This window comes from Bubalus bubalis, chromosome 9, assembly GCF_019923935.1.
Source record: "Bubalus bubalis isolate 160015118507 breed Murrah chromosome 9, NDDB_SH_1, whole genome shotgun sequence".
In the NCBI taxonomy this organism is placed as follows: Eukaryota; Metazoa; Chordata; class Mammalia; order Artiodactyla; family Bovidae; genus Bubalus; species Bubalus bubalis.
Genome location: NC_059165.1, coordinates 14,525,641 through 14,545,337, shown reverse-complemented (window position 1 = coordinate 14,545,337; position 19,697 = coordinate 14,525,641). Strand labels below are relative to the sequence as shown.

The window sequence follows — 19,697 nt, the reverse complement described above, 5'->3', positions numbered from 1 at the left end:
CATCAGCGGCTGACCTGCCTCGCATTGGTTTGTTAGCCAGCCCGGGGGATGCCAGCCCCGCAGTCAGAGCGCGCATCGCCCCCTCCACGAACCGCGGGGCTCCGGGGGCGGTGCTGCCCGGGGCGGGCAGAGGAGGGCGGGGAGCGGCCTGCGTCGCGCGTCCCGGGACCGCCCCGCCGCGTCCCTCTCAGCGCGCTCCGCTGCGGCTGCAAACTGAAACCGCGGGGGCCGAGCGCAATCGGTAATGCAAACGTCCCGCAAGCCCGGCTGAAGCCTCCGGGGCCCCGAAGCCGGACGCAGAGTGAGTACTGATTTCGGCCGCTTGTCCTCGAGGCTGCGGCGGCTTCCCGGGCCGGCGGGCTCCCAGCGACTGGACGTGCTCCCCGACCAGTCCCTTGACCTTTAAGATCCATCTCCTTCCAGTGGGTTCTAAGCTCCCTTGTGTTACTTGCCGACCCCTCCTCCCTGTCGGTGCCGCAGTGGCTGGCTGCTGGACTGGAAATGAATCTGGTGATCGTACAGGGTAGGGTTCCAAAACCAGGGATTTGTGTGACCTGGAAAAAATGCTGAAAGACAAAAAAGAAAGAGCAGCAGCTCTGTGGATTCGGTTTGGCCCTGTGATCTTTAGGATTAGACCCCGTCTTCTTCCCGCGCCCTGCCCCCTCCGCCGTGGTGACCTCCGTTTTAGAGAATGACTTCACTGTGTGTAACCTCTCTGGGAGTTGGTGATGGACAGGGAGGCCTGGCGTGCTGCGATTCATGGGGTCGCAAAGAGTCGGACACGACTGAGCGACTGAAATGAACTGAACTGAACCTCTGAGTGTACCTGATAACATGCTGGGTGTGGCGTGGCCGGTGTTGTGACTTGTTTTGGTTCTGTTTCCTTGAACACAACCTGAGGCTGTGGTCGGATGACATCACAAAGAGCGGTGCTTTGTACCTGTCTTTCAAGAATGCAACATGTTTTTGTGGAGATTTGACAGTCTCTTCTGCGCTGTTGGCGTGGTCTGGTGCCTCAGTTATAAATGCATACCGGGCTGGTTCTTTATTTCCATTTTACAGCTTGAGAAAAGGAGGCTGAGAGTTTAAGAAGCGTCCTCCAAGGGTGGGACCTTGGGACCTCTGACTAGTCCCCTGGGGAATCCACCTGTACGTACAACAGAGGAGTGGGACTGCCTAATCGGCAGTTCTGGAAATTTCCTGTTATATGAGATGTTTTCTAGAGGGAAAACCTCTGCATTGCAGGGAGGGTCAGTAAGGAGTGGCACCTGCTGTTTAAAGCTGGCAAGTTTATTTTCTAATGAAGAGTGCCTCTTCCTGACATGTTGTTTGTGGAAACTGAATTTAATTCTTGCATGCTGATTTTCAGTATCTAAAGGATATTTATTGCTGGGAATGCGGTGGGGAGGAGATTGCTGCCTGTGTAAGATTAAAACAGAAGAGTGACATTTAGCAAAATCATGCTAGACTAGCCAAGGCTACATATGCCGACTTGGAGAAGGGGTAGCTGGCCAATAGCAGTGAGGATAGAGCGGGAATCCTGGTACAGGCAGCAAGAACTCTTGATGACTGTTTTTTGTTTTTGTTTTTGTTTTTAAAGTGAACTTTGCAGACTGCCTGACATGTTTACGAAGCAGTGCCTTCAAGTATAAACATTGTCTGTATCAGTTCTCATGCTTTGAGAGAAGATTCTCAGTGCGGAGAGAGTTTATTAGTGGTCAGTTAGGTTTCCTGATTGTCCATGAACTGGCTGAGTATAATTCTTCTCTCACCAATGAAGATTTAAAAGAGAACAAGTAAACTGATCATTTGAAAAAGATTTAGGAAAACATGGGAAGTTAATTTGAATTCAGTTCATAAAGTCAGCCAAATATTTGTGTTCCTATTCATTGTTTATAATAACAAGTATCTGTAAGGCATCACTACTTCTTAGCTGGAAATATTTACTTTTCTCACAATATGAACCACTTAATCATTCAGTCCTATTTAAATAAAAAGCCCACAACCCATGTTCTCTTGTGTACATAGATATCTTTGTCTCTTCTCTTTACCTCACAGTGCCCTCATTTTGGAGACTATTTGAATCTGGGATATGTGTTTTAGCATCAGTGTGTCTGGCCTCATAAGAAGGAGCTATTTTATCCTGTAGTTTTTTGTATATTGAATTAATAATCTTCATACTGGGAAAGTACAGTGGGTCTTCACAAACAGTTGTGTTTTATTTTTTTTCTCTGTGAATAGCTTTTAACTAAAAAATGTCAGTTACCCAGTGTTTCTCAACAGAGTACTAATGGCATTTGGGTTGACAGTTCTTAATTGGGCGGGGCTCTCTTGTTCCCACTAAATGCCAGAGCATGACAAAAATGCTGTCATGCACACATTTTAAAATACCCGTTCATTGGGTGCTGACCCCCACCCCCTGCCATGGTTAAGATCAGTCGATACACTATTTTTATGGAAAGCCATAAATATAATTACTCAGTCCCATTGAAGAAAGTAGGGAAAACCACTAGACCATTCAGGTATGACCTAAATCAAATCCCTTATGATTATACAGTGGAAGTGAGAAATAGATTTAAGGGCCTAGATCTGATGGATAGAGTGCCTGATGAGCTATGGAATGAGGTTCGTGACATTGTACAGGAGACAGGGATCAAGACAGTCTCCGTGGAAAAGAAATGCAAAAAAGCAAAATGGCTGTCTGGGAAGGCCTTACAAATAGCTGTGAAAAGAAGAGAAGTGAAAAGCAAAGGAGAAAAGGAAAGATATAAACATCTGAATGCAGAGTTCCAAAGAATAGCAAGAAGAGATAAGAAAGCCTTCTTCAGCGATCAAGCAAAGAAATAGAGGACAACAACAGAATGGGAAAGACTAGAGATCTCTTCAAGAAAATCAGAGCTACCAAAGGAACATTTCATGCAAAGATGGGCTCGATAAAGGACAGAAATAGTATGGACCTAACAGAAGCACAAGATATTAAGAAGAGGTAGCAAGAATACACAGAAGAACTGTTCAAAAAAGATCTTCACGACCCAGATAATCACAATGGTGTGATCACTGACCTAGAGCCAGACATCCTGGAATGTGAAATCAAGTGGGCCTTAGAAAGCATCACTACGAGCAAAGCTAGTGGAGGTGATAGAATTCCAGTTGAGCTATTCCAAATCCTGAAAGATGATGCTGTGAAAGCGCTGCACTCAATATGCCAGCAAATTTGGAAAACTCAGCAGTGGCCACAGGACTGGAAAAGGTCAGTTTTCATTCCAATCCCAAAGAAAGGCAATGCCAAAGAATGCTCAAACTACCACACAATTGCACTCATCTCACACGCTAGTAAAGTAATGCTCAAAATTCTCCAAGCCAGGCTTCAGCAATATGTGAACCGTGAACTTCCTGATGTTCAAGCTGGTTTTAGAAAAGGCAGAGGAACCAGAGATCAAATTGCCAACATCCTCTGGATCATGGAAAAAGCAAGAGAGTTCCAGAAAAACATCTATTTCTGCTTTATTGACTATGCCAAAGCCTTTGACTGTGTGGATCAAAACAAACTGTGGAAAATTCTGAAAGAGATGGGAATACCAGACCACCTGATCTGTCTCTTGAGAAATTTGTATGCAGGTCAGGAAGCAACAGTTAGAACTGGACATGGAACAACAGACTGGTTCCAAATAGGAAAAGGAGTTCGTCAAGGCTGTATATTGTCACCCTGTTTATTTACCTTATATGCAGAGTACATCATGAGAAACGCTGGACTGGAAGAAGCACAAGCTGGAATCAAGATTGCCGGGAGAAATATCAATAACCTCAGATATGCAGATGACACCACCCTTATGGCAGAAAGTGAAGAGGAACTCAAAAGCCTCTTGATGAAGGTGAAAGTGGAGAGTGAAAAAGTTGGCTTAAAGCTCAACATTCAGAAAACGAAGATCATGGCATCTGGTCCCATGACTTCATGGGAAATAGATGGGGAAACAGTGGAAACAGTGTCAGACTTTATTGTTTTGGGCTCCAAAATCACCGCAGATGGTGACTGCAGCCATGAAATTAAAAGACACTTACTCCTTGGAAGGAAAGTTATGATCAACCTAGATAGCATATTCAAAAGCAGAGACATTACTTTGCCAACAAAGGTTCATCTAGTCAAGGCTATGGTTTTTCCTGTGGTCATGTGTGGATGTGAGAGTTGGACTGTGAAGAAGGCTGAGTGCCAAAAAATTGATGCTTTTGAACTGTGGTGTTGGAGAAGACTCTTGAGAGTCCCTTGGACTGCAAGGAGATCCAACCAGTCCATTCTGAAGGAGATCAGCCCTGGGATTTCTTTAGAAGGAATGATGCTAAAGCTGAAACTCCAGTACTTTGGCCACCTCATGTGAAGAGTTGACTCATTGGAAAAGACTCTGATGCTGGGAGGGATTGGGGGCAAGAGGAGAAGGGGACGACAGAGGATGAGATGGCTGGATGGCATTACTGACTCGATGAACATGAGTCTGAGTGAACTCCGGGAGTTGGTGATGGACAGGGAGGCCTGGCGTGCTGCGATTCATGGGGTCGCAAAGTGTCGGACACGACTGAGCGACTGATCTGATCTGATCTGATTGTTTCCAATCTTTAAGGGTCTTTTACTGCATCTCTTAAGACAGGTTGACTTCTGAGCAAGTCCATACATATATTTGAACCTTGGAGATTTGGGTGGAGGCTATGTGTAATCCTATTGCTAAAGTGACATTGTTAGCCTTGTGCCCTCCTGTTCACATTAGGCAATAATAATAAATTATTAGCAAGTGACTTTAATAGGTTTCAGAAAAAGAACAGATCAACACAATCTGTATTAGATCAGCGTATTGGCTCAGTGGTTAAGCTTCTGCCTGCCAAGCAGAAGACGTGGGTTCTATCTCGGGGTTGGAAAGATCCCCTGGAGAAGGAAATGGCAACCCACTCCAATATTCTTGCCTGGAGAATCCCATGGATAGAGAAGCCTGGTGGGCTACAGTCCATGGGGTCACAAAAGAGTCAGACACAACTTAGTGACTAAACAGCAAAAAAAAAAAAAAAAATCAGCATTAATAGTTATAACTACACTTACTGACAATTACTGTGTTCTAGGCATATGTCGAGCACTTTACATGATCTGATGATGAGAAAGGGAGGAGGAAGATACCTTTATCATGCCCACTTTCCAGATTAAGAGAGTAAGAGCCTGATCTTTTAACCACTGCACTGTGTTGTTTCTCAGGACGTGTTTAACAGCTCTCCATAAAATACTTCCTAAAAAATGAGTTGTAGTGGGTGAAGTTAATGCACACTGAAGTCTCATTTGACTATATCGTCTCATTTGGCTATGGTTACTTTTCTTAGAATACCAGCTTTTTATTCTACTGTGAGCCCTTTCAACACAAGATCCACATCTTTGGATCACCACTGCATCTTCCGTGCTGCCTTCCGCATAGTAACTGCTCAATAAATGTTTGTTGAATTGAAAAAGAAGATTTTTTTTTCTTTCAGTTTGAACAGAGCCCTAAGATAGTGTTGCAGTAGTGTAGAGCTTTACCCTAGGTAGGCAGAAAAGGTACAACAATATTCGTTTTTGTTCTCTACGCTTTATGAGCATTTACAGCTTAACATCTGTTTGTCCATTAGCTAAAGATTAGGTAATCAAAAAAGATCCATAATGAACTCTTTTTGTTTAACTTCTACAATGGCCAGTCATGGTGCAGAGGATACAGACGTGAAGTATGGCCCATATAACAAATATAAAAACACAATGTAAAAAGTGCTAAAAAGCATTGCTGTCAAGGTGCTGTGAAGCAGTGCAAGTTTGAGGGAAGGGGGATGAGGTTAAGATGGGCCTGTTTTTCTGGGAATAAACATTAGTAAAATGAGTCCCTTAAAGAAGATCTGTAACCAGTCAGTTCAAGGCCGGACTCTTCAGAGATCTGAATACATCCAACTTCCCAAGCATTGGCTCGCCTCAGTCATTATTTTCTTGATCCATCTTTCCAGACTTGCCCCTGACTCCCAGCAGAGTTACTCTGATCTCCTGTCGCATACTTTTCCGTATGCTGTTATGTGGGGCTGAGAGTTTGGATTCATTTTAGGGCTCTCTCGTGAGATGTTCTTGACAACTGTCCCCTGCAGACAGGATTCCCATCAGATGGCAATGACAACCTGAGATTTCCATTTGTCCTGCACAGTGCACAGATCAACTGGAGACTCCATAGCTGCCTGAGTCAGAGCTGTCTGTCTGCCAAACCAGCTTTGAGGGTGACAGGTCGTCCTGTTCATCTTCCTGTTGCTTCACAACCCAAGCTGAGATGCAGGGAGGCCAGACAAGCTCACCAACAGGATAACCTGCCCCTGCATTCCAGACACTTACCTCCAAGGGCACATTCTCTCCATTTTGTTTCTGATTGAATATTTCATGTTTCCCAGCTGCCACATGGTGGATACATATCCTTAGCAAAACAAGGAAGAAGTTCAGATGCTCACCTGCTCACCCTTTATCATTTTTATTGATTCCTTCGCTAGCAGTAATTGGCGCATCTTAGTTACAAAGGTGCCTTTGGTCTCTTTTGTTGAAAGTGTTTGTTTATTTTCCCTTAGATGCCTTTGCAACACTTAGAAAACCCTAACAATCAGTTTTATTTGGGAGGATTTCTTATATGTTGGAAAGAAGATTTGGGTCTGCTTTTACTGATTAGTCAAGTTAGCTTTGGTAAACAGGTTTAGATATTGCCAAAACATAATTATCCTCAGTTCTCTAGGTCCCATGGTACATACTGATTATAATGGCTAAGATGTGTGTGAGTGGTGATGATTCCGTGGCTCGTCATCATCCGAGTTCTGGAACATAAGGAGTTTCCCAGGGAGTCCTGCAAATGGACTAGTTATACTAAGCAATGGGGAAGTTGACTGTAACCGAAGCAGGGCTTCCTTAATTGCGCAGGGCTGTGTTTTAGCAGCAGGGTCTCCTCAGAGGAGAGAAGTTCTTGTTTCTTAAATAGAGAAGGCAGTCTAGTGGGATAATCCCAGGCTAATCCATGGGCCTGGGACTCTCCTGACCTGTGTCCTGGGGTTGTACTTCCTCCTCTCCCCTTGGAATGCTCTAATGCAGTGTTTCATGATATGAAGTCTGGAAAGCATCTGTGTGAAATTCACCTGAGATCCTTAATTAAAAATGGAGAGTGTCCAGGTCGCACCTCAGACCTACCCAGTCAGCATTGCTGGTATCTATGGCCCAGTAAGCTTTCAAGGTAAAATCCTTAAACCTGTAAAAGTGGAATGAGCGCTGCTTTAAGAAGGGAGTTGGCTCACCAGAGTCGGTCAGTGAGCAGCGGTGCAGTGCAATCTTGCTGAGAGTTGTGGCTCTTCTACTGAAGGAAGCTGAGACTTCTGAGCCATCCTGAGTGGCCTCCCTGAACTGACCTGATTGATGTTCGTGGCCCTCTGTTGGAGCCTAAGAAAGGGCCTGAACTTTCAAAGCTGGTATAAGAATGCACCTGGGCGAGTAAGCAGGCATACTCTTTGGACTCTGTCATGGACTGAGCTCCTCAGTATAAATACCTCAATGAGATCTTGATCCCTCCAGAGTTGTCCAGAATAGAGTTGCTGGGGCAGAAAGTTGCTCCTACAAAGAAACCAGAGACTCAGTCTCCTGCATATTGTTTCTTCATTAGCTGTACTAATGAAGGGTGGCCAGAGTAGCAGAGGGAAAATTATTTGTATGGTTTTCAGTCGTATAAGTCTTTTCTGTTTCCTTCTTATTGTGGGATAGGAAAATTCTGTTTATATCTAACAAAGCAAATAAAATTGTCTAATATAATGCCATTACCATGACTTGTCATTATCAGAGTCCTGGGATATATGCTTTTGGACATGCTTCTTTTCATAATATTTTGTTTACAAAGATGCATGAGGTTCAGAGGGCTTGGTCTACAGTGGGGAACTGAAACTTGTGGCCAGAATTTTTATCTTCCAGGATTCTCAACTTCTCTTTTATACTCGCCATCTCTTGATTTATGTCTTTAATTAATGTTTTAATGTTAAATTTTATATTTATGTGTCTAGAACAGAAAGGGGCTCTTGAATCAGAATTCAGATTAATTTTATTAAGCCTGCGCAATGTTTTTAAAATTTTTGAAAGCCTTTAGATAATAACTGCACATTCTATTATGTCGTGAAGCCTCCTACCCCCTCTTCATTCTGGCCTGATACACTCATTCACATCCCCCGAAGTATATTTTCATTTGAGTGTTAGAATCCTGATCTACAGAGATAGACAAATATTATGTTTCTGAAATGCTTTCAGAAAAAAAATTTACTTTTTTCTTAAATAAATCCTTGCAACTGAGCTGTATACTAGATGTGTGGATATGTGTAGCGTTAAGAGTTCCTCTAGTGGGCCAGAATATCTGCCTATAAGATAACAGTGCTATTGAGCTTGGCGAAGCCTATATTCTACATTTTTCTAGTGTAAGAAAGATGTACACTACAGGCATAATCCCAATTATCAATCGTCCTCAGAGTTTGTGGTCATGAGGCTGGAGAAGACAGATACTCTTGGAGTATTGCAGGACTGTTTTTTTAGGGAGTATCTATGCTGTTTAGTAACTCAGACTCGCCATGTCAGCACCACAAATCTTCATTTCAAAACCAGCTGGAAAGTACTTTTGAAAAGTAATTTTGTGAATCTGACCCATTATCTAATGAATTCTGGTACCTTTCTCTTGACCAAATGAAAGCAGGAAGAGACTTAAGTTTGTTACCGGAAGAAAAGTTCATTTCAAAACCAGCTGGAAAGTACTTTTGAAAAGTAATTTTGTGAATCTGACCCATTATCTAATGAATTCTGGTACCTTTCTCTTGACCAAATGAAAGCAGGAAGAGACTTAAGTTTGTTACCGGAAGAAAAGTGCCCATGGATAACGATAGATGGTTTTAATAGAAAATACAGGCCATTCCACCAACCCCCTATAAAGCCATCTCCTTTAAAACTACCTAAAGCAGTCATTGTTAATGTCAAAGAGTTTCAGAATCCCCTGGGGGGCTTACAGTTTTTTAGGCTGTAACCCTTCCTTTCTCTTCCGCCTGCCTTACACTTTTGGACAAACTCCTTTGTAAGTTTCTAAGTGTCCATTCCTGCCCTGCCCCTCCCCACACAGTGCCCATCAGTGGTTCTGCTTCTGGGCCAAAAAACACTGAAAACTGAATTCTCTCAGTCGTGTCTGACTCTTTGCAACCCCATGGACTCCCTGGAGCCCACCAGGCTCCTCTGTCCATGGACTTCTCCAGACAAGAATCCTGGAGTGAGTAGCCATTCTGTTCTCCAGAGTATCTTCTGACCCAAGGATCGAACTCAGCTCTCCTGCGTTGCAGGCAGATTCTTTACCACCTGAGCCACCAGGGAAGCCCCAAAACCACTGAGCTAGGTGTTAATTATCTGTGACCGCCAATTCCGAGACCCTCCCTGAAGCAGAGAAGTATAACCCTGGTGTCCAGAACGTCTCATTAAAAATGCCAGAGATAAAAGCCAAAAACTGTCGCTCCTTGATGAACCATGTGAAGAACATCTCCGAGTTAGCAAGCCTGTGCCTCAACAAGCTGGCGAGCATGCTGGGGAGCTCTTCAAGTGCCAGGCAGCTCTGTGACTTCACTCACACCTCCTATGCAGAGGTCCTGTCCAGAGGGAAACTGAAAAACTGAGCAGTGCTGCCTGTTTTCTTAGCCTGTGATTGTGCTTCTCAGCTGCTCTTTGCCTGCCCTCCACGGGGCTTTATTAATAATTAGCCCATGGTAAAGAATCCACCTGCCAGTGCAGGAGACACGGATTCAGTCCCTAGGTCAGGAAGATCCCCTGGGGAAGGAAATGGCAACCCACTCCAGTATTCTTGCCTGGGAAGTCCAAAGGACAGTGGAGCCTGGTGGGCTACAGTCCATGGGGTCACAAAGAGTCAGACATGTCTCAGCAACCAGACAAACAGCAAAGGTGTTAATGCTTGACCTGGCACAGTGCCCCATAGCTGGATATAACATTCATTGCCAGCAATCATTATGTATAATTTTAGTATAAAATAATTAAATATGTATGGATTCCTGCATATTTCACGTAGTTTCAATGATTAAAACTAGTGATCATTTTTCCCTAGCAATATTATAAAATTATATCATCTTCTATGTGATGTCCTACTGTAACTTGAGTTTTAACTCAATTGGTTCATTAGCTAATTATTGTTAGAAATTTTAGCCATAAAATGTCCACACATTATTAAGAAACAGTGTACCCCCTTGTTGAATATTTAGAGATCGTAAGGGAAAGGCTCCCCTCTTTTGGCTGTTGAGTTTGAGTTCTTCCTTGGTTTCAAGAATTTTTTTCAATTATTACAGTAATGGGTGCTGAATTATTCTCAAATAGTGTTCTTGTGGTAGGATTCCTAGCCTGGCAAATTAGAACTGTCTCATTCTCTATAGTCCTCTGACAATCATATTCTTACACCTCTACTTGAGTTTCCAAAGACTGAATGTGATGAACATTGATCTACATATTTGCAATTAAAATCTTGGCAAAATACCCCAGTTGATTTCCAGTTGAGCCAGTGATAAACCGTAACTTTTCTCTGTGTGTATAACTTCTCCACATTCTTCTACTGACCAATGAACTGAAGATTGGGTTACTATTTAAAGTGGAGAGACAACCAATAGGAAACAAACGATTAACAAAGGACATTCTGATAATCTGTAGATAATTCTGGAATGCTGTGGGAGAGGGGTTAGGTCCAGCAGTATGTATGTAGTTTGGAGAAACTCTCCAGGATCTAGATAAATGGAAAATAAATGAAAAGAAGAAAACCCAACTGTTTATTAATTTGTTAAACAACTACTGTGCTAAGTGATTTATGGATTTCATTTAATCCTCTTAAGAGTTGCATATTTTGCAACTAGGTAAATGGGTATTAGGACAGTTTTTAAAATGAGAAGACTAAGGCTTAGATTAAATAATTTACCCTGGGTCACATAGATAGCAAGGTTCTATTTGATTCCAATGCCTTTTTCAGTAGACCAGTCTTATAAAATCCTAGACTCAGTAGTTTATATTCAGGCAGTTTAAATAACTGAGAGAGGAATTTGTATCTAAATTCAGAAAACCACTAGAAATTGATATTATGCCCTCAATATTATGCTCAACATCTTAATGCTGTGGAAATTCTGATTGATTAAATTTCCTACTTCTGTGAAAGAGTATATTGTACACTGATTGGAATTAGCAAAGAAGAGTTTTGTTGACAGTTTCTTCAGATGTCTTAATGGGCAGTAAAGAAGGAATAAATTGCACATCTGAATACAGGGAAATTTAAGGAAAAAAACAGGTAAAATTCATAGTGAAAAACATCCTTCTGGTGTTGGAATGCAGAACTTTTGCTTAAACTTAAGGATAAGCAGCACTGTTCATATTTTTACAAATTTTTTACATATTTAAAATGAAACCTATTTAAAAATCAATTCTCCTATTCTATTGAATTTTGTTTTTAATTTTAGGGGAAAGTGAGATGAAATGTGGAAGGTATTGATAATTCCCACTGTACAGATGAGGAAACTGAGGCACAAAGCAGTTAGGGAATTTGCACAAGGTCATACAGCTGGTAGCAGAGCTGGAATTCAAACTCAAGTGGTCAGGCTCCACAGCTGTTCTCCTGACTAAATAACATTACCTCTTAAATATTTTCAAAGATTAAGCTTGCTGTTAGTGTACATTTGTGAATTGGTTTTCCTTACGTGCTTTCTAGAACAATGCTTTATTTCACCCTGCATTTTCATTTTCATTATTTGGAAATCAGCTTGGAGAAGGGAACTTTGTACTAATTCCTGTCAGTTAAGTCTTCTTATTAAGAGCATGCTTCATGGAGAAGCCAGCTACAAGAATGGCCATGTGACAGACTCATCTCTCAGGCACCAAGCAACTGGCTGCATCTCTGTGTTTCCTTATAGGTACCTTCTCAGTTTCGGTAAGAGGCACTTTGAGCCTATCATCCCTGTGGAGATTGAGACGGGCCGTTGGTTTTATTACACAGCAGTCCATAAAAAGTTCTCATTTCTTTCACTCTTTGTTAGGTTTGTGCCTAAGGAATGAATTTGAAAGCACTACGAAAACCAAGCTGAAAGGCTTTCAGGCAACTGTTCACCAGAGCTCAGAATTTTTTATTCTTGTACAATAATCATATCACCAGTAGCCATATATTCTTCAGATGAGTTCATAATCTTTTAGGATAAATAAGTGATGCATTTCAACCCAAACAAAATTTTGTCATGTAAAATAATATTGCCCTTTCTCTGTAGGATAAACAATATGAGACTTCTAAAAGCAGTGGTCACCACTGAAGTGCTTCACCATTCTGAGACTGAGGAGAACTTTTGAAAGTGAATGTCACTCAGTCATGTCTGACTCTTTGTGACCCCATGGCCTGAATCTCCAGGCCAGAATACTGGAGTGGAGATCCTTTCCCTTCTCCAGGGGATCTTCCCAACCCAGGGATCGAACCCAGGTCTCCCGAATTACAGGGGGATTCTTTACAAACTGAGTTAGGAGGGAAGCCCAGGCAATTGATATTTGTAAAATGATACAAATTACTTTTGTTTACTAACTTCTGATGTGCCAGGCCTTATGAACACACCCTCATTAATTCCTCACTACCATCTTATGAGGTAGATGTCACCTTTATACCATTTAACAAATAAAAAAACACAATCTTGGAAAGCTTAGTACTTCCCCGTAGCTCAGATGGTGAAGAATCTGCCTGCAACGCAGGAGACCTGGGTTCGATCCCTGGTTGGGGAAGATCCTCTGGAGAAGGGACTGGCAACCCACTCCAGTATTCTGGCCTGGAGAATCCCATGGAGAGAGGACCCTGGCAGACTACAGTCACAAAGAGTCAGATACGAAACTTTAAGCAACTTGCCTGAAGTTACACAGATAGTGTGATTCCCCAGGTCTATGGGACTCCAGAAGCTAAACTCCTATGTTTCCCCTTTGAACATCTACCAGTGGTTACATTATTTACTAAGCTTTACATATTTATAGCATATCATATTAGAGTTGCAGAACTCCCGAGTTCTCAAGCCTGACAGTTTACAAAGGAGGAAACTGTGTTCTAGAGAGGTTAAGACTTAAGTTCAAAGAACTTGTCATGGGCTGTCTTCCTCATTGTTCATTATGTCACTTCTAATCTGCTTAAATTGACTCACAAGCTTATTGAAACATGTAAAATATCATGTATGAAATGAGATGCCAGTCCAGGTTCGATGCACGATACTGGATGCTTGGGGCTGGTGCACTGGGACGACCCAGAGGGATGGAATGGGGAGGGAGGAGGGAGGAGGGTTCAGGATGGGGAACACATGTATACCTGTGGCGGATTCATTTTGATATTTGGCAAATCTAATACAGTTATGTAAAGTTTAAAAAAAAAAAAAAAAAAAAAAAAAAAAAAGAATGTCCTAGCCAAGCAAACCTTTTCTAGGGGAGGGACCACAAGAGGAAAGTAGGCTGTCTTTTCCAGGTCTAACTTCTCTGGCTTGTTTGGGGCAGCCAAAGGCAGACAGAGTTGGAATTATTCATGCATTAAGTAAAGTAACCAGGCTCCCAAAGGCATGAACACAACTTGAAAAAAAAGCTGCATTTCTCCTCTTTGATGACGAATCCAGGCCGCGTGGCTTGCTCTCTTCCTTGCCTACAAAATAATCAGCCCCGGTGGGGGAGGGAAGGGGAACACTGGAAAAGTGGGGCTCACAAAGCAATGAAAATGAAGCAATTGTCTTAGGGTACAGAACTTCACACCTTTTGTGGCTTTTTTCCTAAGCGTTTGGGGTGCTCCTGTGTCACAGCTCACAATCAGGCACTCACAGGGTGTGGCCAAATGTTCTAAGGTCTCTCGGGCTTGGATTTCGATCACAGATCAGCTGTGGCTACTGTCCCAGTTGCCAGGCAACGTGTGGATGTTTATTTTGAGGTCTGTCCACAGGGTTGCATCAGAGGCCAAAGATGCATGTGCTCTCCACTTCCCAGAGCAAGTAGAGCTCAGGCTTTCTATTTTTATCTTAAGGCTGTGCAGTCCCTTTTAATGTATTTCATGAGTGTATAGCATCCTCAGCCTGGATAGAATCACTTTCTGTTTCCCCCAGGCAGTGTTCAGGTCGCCTCATTTGGCCATGTTCTACTTTATCCAGCCAGTCAGACTCTGGACTGATGATCTCTGGTACTTCCCCGCCTCTGAGTCTTGCTCAAGCTGTTTTGCTCATCTGGAATGACTACCCTGTCCCTGGCTCCATCTCTTTGTTTTGTAAAACTGAAATATTTCGTTTTACTTTTTGAAAGTAGGGGAGTCAACTTGTTATAGCATAAAGTTTATGGACCTTATTGTCAGTGTCTGTGTTCAGATCCAAGCTCTACAGCTTCTCAACTGTGAGATCTTAGATAAGTTACTTAACTTCTCTGAGCCTCAGTATTCTCCTTTGTAAAATGCAGGTAATAATGATTGGGTCCTAGGATTTTATAAAGATACACGGAAATCAGATGCCTAAAGCACCTGCCACAGTTCCTGGCGCATGGAAGGTTCTATAGTCCTCACCTGCCTCCCGATCCCAACTGCCATGAATACTAAGTGAATTGCTCCCGTCTCCTCTGTGAAGTTTTCCCTAGCCATCTTCAAAGCTGCATCTCAGAAATACAGTCTCCCTCTTCTGATCTCTTATAACTTGGTGTTATACTTAGGATCCTCTCACAGTTGACCTGGTCTCATATTGCATACGTGTGGAGGTGGAAGTTGGTGCCCTAACTAGGTCTGCTGGCACCAAGCCATGTTCTCCCTGAAAGAGATGGCTCAGCTTCATTCATAAATGACCCATTTCATGGGAATCATATTTTTTGTTAGGATTAAATATCATACTTTTTTAGGTAACTGAACTGTGGTTCTCTTGAGAAGCATCATTATTATGGTAAATAATTAAAAGTATTGTGAGACAGGATGGTATGTCATGGTGTGACTGCAGGGTGAACAATAGACAATTAAACATCTGAATATTCATTTCCTAAAGTGAATAGTCCATCCCCATAAACGTGTTCTCACTGGGTCCATGAGCGGTGTCTGTGAAGAACAGCAGTGCTTTCTTTAGAAAGCCCCTCATAGGCCATCTATTGTTTGTTCCAGGTGTCTCACAGGAAGCAGCTAAGGGTTTTGTTGTGTGCCTCTGAGTACTTTTTTGAAGTTATACAACTGCCCGGTAATGCCAGTAAGGGTATAGAAGACTAGATGTTTGTTTTCCTAACTTGTTTTCTGACCTGTGCTTTAAACAAAATTTCTGGTGATTGAATAAAACTAATATAATGTTCATTTGAGCCATCACATAATACTCATGTTTATTCATGTACAAATTCATACATTAATTTATTTAACAAATACTTACTAAGTACCTATTATGTGCGACATTCCCTGGTGGCTCAGAGGGTAAAGCGTCTGCCTGCAGTGCGGGAGACCCGGGTTCGATCCCTGGGTTGGGAAGATCCCCTGGAGAAGGAAATGGCACCCCACTCCAGTACTGTTGCCTGGAAAATCCCATGGATGGAGGAGTCTGGTAGGCTACAGTCCACGGGGTCGCACAGAGTCCGACACGACTGAGCGACTTCACTGTCACTGTGTATGACATTTGGGTATGTGCAGCTGCTGAGACAGGCATGGTCCCTGGCCTCATGGAGTTCAGGTTTGGGTCTCTGACAGAAACTGTAAAAAAAGAAGTTTTTAAAGAAAATCTATGATTTTTTCTTTAATTTTTTTTTGAGATGAGTCATTAAAATAAGAATCTCATTATGGTTCAGAAACAAATTATACATTTCTCTCTTGTGCATCTAGCAGACCTAGTTACTGATTTGTCAGAACTTCTTAGTTTAAATTTTTTTTAATATTTGTTTTGTGCTTTGCTCAAATTGCCCTAGTATTTGGTATCAGATTCTCTCACAGTAACCCTGTGGGGCACATGGTATTCCCATGTGGGAAACTAGACGCTCTTCCGATTTAATTGACTTGCTCATGGACTCATGGCCATAAGAAGCAATCAGATTGAACCTTTCTTCTGATTTATTAATTATTTTCTTTATTTTAGCTTTCTTTTTTTGAAAAAGCAAGTATTAGAACCATACTTTATTCTTTGTTTAAATGAAACGGATAATTAGCAAATGGAAACAAAGATTGGAATCAACAGTGGATTTTGAGCTCCTCTCTGCTACTAAACACTATGATAGGCACCCTGGGGAGTGGAAATGATTTCTGTCTCTTGGTCAGTTTACAGCTTTGTTGATAAGACATAACTGATACATAGAAGAGACTCAGTAACCCTCAACAGCATATAGGATTAAGTATTCAAGTAAGAAGTACAAACATATAAGGGAGTTGAGAAGATAGGATGAGCTGAAGCAGATACAGGTGTTGCCTTTTGAGCTAAGTCTTCAAGGGTAGGAGGAATCTGAGCAGAGGAAGGCTTCCATGCCATGGGGATGGCAAGATGCAAGGTTCAGTGGTGGATGGGAGCGTGGTGGTGATGCTCACACTGACTAGCCTTTGTCCAGCATTTGTCACTTCCCATGCATTGTTATTCGGAGAAGGCAATGGCAACCCACTCCAGTACTCTTGCCTGGAAAATCTCAGGGACAGAGGAGCCTAGTGGGCTGCCGTCTATGGGGTCGCACAGACACGACTATGGACATGACTTGCCGTCTATGGACACAACTGAAGCGACTTAGCAGCAGCACAGCATGCATTGTTATAATGGGTTCGTGTACATTAGCTAAGTCTTAAAACAATGCTGTAAGGGAAGAATTGTTACTCTTCTCATTTTACAGATGAGGACACTGAGGCACAGAGAGGTTAAGGAACCTGCTTGAACTTGCACATGAATTCAGTGTTGGCTGAAATTCTACCGGTCTCGAGTCCAGAGTCCGCTCTCACTCTCTTAGCCAGTGAGTGATGCTGTCTGATGAAGTTCTCCTAAAACAGGAAGGACAGCATCCTGGGGTGGGGGAGAGTGATGGGGAGATATGGTACGGGACATAGCAAGAGGTGCAATGGAATCAACAGATGAGGTTGAATACGAAGAGTCTAAAGTCCAGGTGGAAGATATTGGACCTCATCTAGGATGGTGGGAAACCCCCAAGAGTGTAGTGTTTCATCAGAGTGGGAAGCTGGTGTGCATTTATTTCAGATAAATCAGGCAGTGATAGAAAGACTGGGAGCTGGAGGTTGGGGTGGGGTTGGGGGTGGGAGAGAACAAGGCATGAAAGCTATAGAAAGGACTCGATATAATCCAGGTGTGGGAGCTGCCTGATGAGACCAGGAGTGTGAGCAGGAAACCAAAGCAGAAGGATGGGATGGTGCTGAGCTCTGGAGGCAGCCCTGTGCCGACTTCAGCTGATTCAGAAGAGGCGAGTTTCCCCCATTACATCATTGGGCGACTCCAGAGGCAGATAGTATTACTTTCCTTTTGCAGATTAGGGTGACGGCTTCTGGGAGAATAATTAAGTGCTGGAGCAGGCATTTGAACCTGCCTCTCTCTTGATTTCCTCCCTTTAAGGTAAAAATAATGTTTGGTAATAAAGCAAGGCTGCTGTTAAAATGTCAAGAACTGTTCACAGAGGAAACGATAAAGTCATGGGGATTCCTACATCTCCAAGGACGCAGGAATATGAGAGAGAAGGCAGAGGGTTGGTGACTACATACTAAAGAATGCAGAGCAGAATGGAGCCAAGTGGAAGAGGCTTCCAGATGGAAATAGGTTGGAGGGCTAGGGCATTGGCCCTGTAGCTCTCCAGGTCACAGTAACCCTGGGGGAAGAGGATGGTCAGTGATTCAGAGTGAAACTGCGGATGGACTGTCAGGTGGGGAAGGCTGGCGTGGACTTGGGCCAGCGATCTTCATCACCTCCCCAAACAAAGGCAGCTGGGGTGGGAAGGGTGACTGGACATGCTGCCAGCAAGGGGTGGGGAGAGGAAGCCAGGTCTGGGGTGAGGCACGGCCTTTGACTCATCTGCTGGCATCCTCTGGGTGTACTCTCTGAACTGAGCTGGGGGCAGGGAGGGTGATCACGGGGAGGCAGAGAGAGTGGAGGGGAGAGACTGAGGATCCCCGTGAACCCTCTGACAGCGTCTGGAAAGAAGGTGATAGGAGCCCACCCAAGTGAAAAGACTGTGCCATGGGAGATGGAGAAGTAGAGGGCCAAGGGATTGACATTTTCATCAGCCGCACTTCATGGCAGAGGAGTGGGTGAGTCAGCCATCTAGGACACCGTCCCTTCTGAAGAAGCCCTTGCTCTCTCAGCTGAGACCCATGAGGCCATTCACACCTAGCATCGCAGGATGGTGGGCTTGATCCCGCGTCTTGCTTCTCTTCTCCTGCAGCCTCACGAGGCACCCTGCAGAATCTAGGGAAAGCCTTTGACAGAGACCTGCCTTGAGTAAGAGTAGGGTCAGTAGATGAATATACCCAGCGCTGATCTTTTAAACGGACCCCAAGGTGGTGGAGGAGACACCTTGAGATGCAATTATGTCATTATCTGTCTATATAAGGAACTATGTACAAACAAAGCTAGTGGAGCTGATGGGATTCCAGCTGAGCTATTTAAAATCCAAAAAGATGATGCTGTTGAAGTGTTGCGCTCGATATGTTAGCAAATTTGGAAAACCCAGCAGTGGCCACAGGATTGGGAAAGGTCAGTTTTCATTTCAATCTCAAGGAAAGGCAATGCAAAACAATGTTTAAACTACTGTAATTGGGCTCATTTCACACACTAGTAAGGTAATGCTCAAAATCATTCAAATTAGGCTTCAGCAGAATGTGAACAGAGAAACTCCAAATGTACAAGCTGAGTTTAGAAAAGGCAGAGGAACCAGCATTTATTGGATCATGGAGAAGGCAAGGGGGTTCCAGAAAATTATCTACTCTAGTTCAATGACTATGCTAAAGGCTTTGACTGTGTAGATCACAACAAACTGTGGGAAACTGTGGAAGAGATGGGAGTACCAGACCTCCTTTCCTCTCTCCTGAGAAACCTGTAAGTGGGTCAAGAAGCAACAGTTAGAACTGGACATGCATATATATGGAATTTAGAAAGATGGTAACAATAACCCTGTGTACGAGACAGCAAAAGAGACACTGATGTATAGAACAGTCTTATGAACTCTGTGGGAGAGGGAGAGGGTGGGAAGATTTGGGAGAATGGCATTGAAACATGTAAAATATCATGTATAAAATGAGTTGCCAGTCCAGGTTCGATGCACGATACTGGATGCTTGGGGCTGGTGCACTGGGACGACCCAGAGGGATGGAATGGGGAGGGAGGAGGGAGGAGGGTTCAGGATGGGGAACACATGTATACCTGTGGCGGATTCATTTTGATATTTGGCAAAACTAATACAATTATGTAAAGTTTAAAAATAAAATAAAATAAAAAAAAAAAGAACTGGACATGGAACAACTGACTGGTTCAAAATTGGAAAAACAATATGTCAAGGCTGTATGTAGATTGTTGCCCTTCTCATTTAACATATGCAGAGTACATTATGTGAAATGCCAGGCTGAATGAATCGCAAGCTGGAATCAAGATTACCAGAAGTATCTTTTTGTTTGTTTGTTTGTTTTAATTTTATTTTATTTAACTTTACAATA

The 19,697-nt window shown here is 43.0% G+C and overlaps 1 protein-coding gene across 8 annotated transcripts in view; it reads left to right on the top strand.

Annotated features, from left to right (window-relative positions):
* CAST (calpastatin) overlaps positions 1–19,697 on the top strand; it is a 131,887-nt gene that overhangs the window by 48,137 nt on the left and 64,053 nt on the right. For 2 of the 8 annotated variants that reach the window (XM_044948533.2, XM_044948532.2), the window contains exon 1: positions 162–301. The exons of the other annotated variants lie outside the window; for them this stretch is intronic. The gene's annotated coding sequence lies outside the window, so the exon portion shown is untranslated. Of the gene's footprint in view, positions 1–161; positions 302–19,697 lie in introns of those variants that run through there. 8 annotated transcript variants of the gene reach the window in all.